This window comes from Poecilia reticulata, linkage group LG10 (genome assembly GCF_000633615.1).
Source record: "Poecilia reticulata strain Guanapo linkage group LG10, Guppy_female_1.0+MT, whole genome shotgun sequence".
Classification (NCBI taxonomy): Eukaryota; Metazoa; Chordata; class Actinopteri; order Cyprinodontiformes; family Poeciliidae; genus Poecilia; species Poecilia reticulata.
The window spans coordinates 6292720-6295122 of NC_024340.1; positions in this window are offsets into that span (position 1 = coordinate 6292720).

Genomic DNA, 2403 nt, shown 5'->3' on the forward strand with positions numbered 1-2403 from the left:
CAATTCTTCAACCAACTTCTCTCTTCCCTCTACACTTTTCGCACCCATCCAAGTGAGTACCACTGAGCAGCTCGGATTTATCCTGGCCTGGGTTGTCTACTGCCATACCGGGTCCTGGTCCACCGGGCAGCTCCTGCGGGTGCTTGTCTCGGTTCAAGGGCTCATAAAGATCATCCTACGCCCCATCTTTTTGAAGCGATGGGATCTCGCCCCTTCCCTCTTCGCCTGCTACCTCATGGGTAGGACCCGCATCAACTGGCGACGAGGCGTGGTGGCATGCCTTTGGCTTTCCATTGACACCGCGGCCTTCCTGATGGAATTGATCCTCGAGGGAATTCATGCTACCCGAGCAGCACCACTCAAGATCCTGGCCGCTATCGTCGAGGGCGTTCTGGTCGTATCCATCCTCATTTACCTAGCCTACCAAGCTCTATCCATTAAAGGCAAGGGTAGGCGCCGCTGGCTTCGTAAGTGGGCTGTCCTAACCCTTTGGGCTGCAGGATGGGGAATTTTTGTGATTTTGTATTGGTTAGGGAAGTCGTTCCCGCTGCCCATTGCCATATGGCTCATGACCCACGGGGCGATATTTCACGATCCAACCCCGATGTCAACTCCCGGGTCCCCGGAATATGAAGATCCTCCCCCTATCATTAATTCCCCTTGGCTCGCGGCTCATTCAGGCACACCAGCATAAGACCAACCTCGATCCCTGCTCCTGCTTATGCGCATTTGGCTTCTTTTTATCAGTTTATGAATGTTGATTAATCAATACCTGCTAATCATGTAAGTTACCTGGGTTGCTGTTTCTCCTAGGCTCCGAATTGCTGTGTGGGATGCGGAGCGTCCGTAGAATCCTTGGGATTCATGTGGGTAGCATCGTCTACCCGWTGGTGTAACGCTTGCGTGCACCTTGATAACGTTACGGCGATCCTCTGCCTCAATGAGCAACGGGACCTGCCATACGTCTCGGCTTCTGCATCTCGATCCCTGGAACAAGTACACAAAGTCGTGTGGACCTCTGCGTTGGGTGAAGGCGACGACACTCTGCGAACGTTGTACTTGGGGAACGACCGGATAATGCCCATAGTCCAGAAGTTGTGGGAGAATCAGATTACTCGCCAATGCTTACCCACCCTGCACCTTTTGGACGGGAGAGTGGTGGCGGTGGGTGACCCCCGTCCACCTGTTTGTCCGGCGTCTCCTGATACGTACATCGACGTCGGGTGCCARACCAGCATTGCAACTCACGTACAGAGTACTCAAGCTGAGCCCCTCAGTTCATCTCAGCAAGCATGCCAGACCGACGAGATACCCGTCCCATCACCCCAAGACCAAAGTAGCAACGCCAGCTCCTCTGTCGCCTGCATCTGCCAGGCGCAGTCTCCTTCGTTTGCTATGGACTTCGCGAACCTGCTGAAGGAGCTCGAGGAAAGTTGCAGCTTTCCAGCGGCTCCGCCGCAGGATTTGGCGGCCGAAGTGCTTTCTCCAACCTCACCACCTCAGTTGGAGCGTCACGACCCCTTTGGGCCGTCTGGGTCTACTGTGGACGTGGGGCTAGACACCGACATCTGGTCTTCTCCACCTTCCCACCTAACGGAATACGAGATTGTGAACACTTGGACGCCTTCATCATCTCCTGTGACCTGCTACGAAAGAGACATTTTAACTCTCCATGGTGGTGATGAATTGGACTTTTGGTAGTCGGAATTTAGGTTTTTCTGCGAAGCCCCGTCCGATCTCACGGAGGGGGTGTCGTGAAATCTGGTATGAGTATGTGAGATCTGTCCAGGTGCACGCAGAAAAACGGAATAAAGGCCTGAGGAATAACAGTATACCCTGTATAATGATTAAATGATGATTATAAGTGATAAGTGATTATAAGGTGACAATACACATGCCAATGAAGAAATGTCTGTAATGTATGATCAAAACATATATTCTGTACTTTTTATCAGAGAATGTTATAATGTATGCTCTGTACTTTTAATCAGTTGAAGGTAATAATGCTTTATGGAAATTGAGGTTTTAACAACTTGATTGTTGTATAATACTCATTGATTATTAAGGAATAATGATAATGAGTGAGGAAGGAACATACTGAGGTAAAATGATGACAAAGTAAAGCATTGAACATGTTTGAACATGTTTCTTCAGCATTGAACATGTCTGAACATGTTTGCATTGAACATGTCTGAACATGTTTGGACTGAGCGAGAAGCAAGGGTGGGGCAGAATTAGAAACAGATGGTCAACGGAAAAAAGGGAAATGCCCCGATGAAGCGAGGAGGCAGGAATGAGTCATTAGAAGCTTCAGTAAGAACCCGGTGCTTTCCGCAGGCAGCCCTGCCTTGCATGACATCAGGTAATGACATAATGCGATGGGCGGGTTCCATGAAAACACAG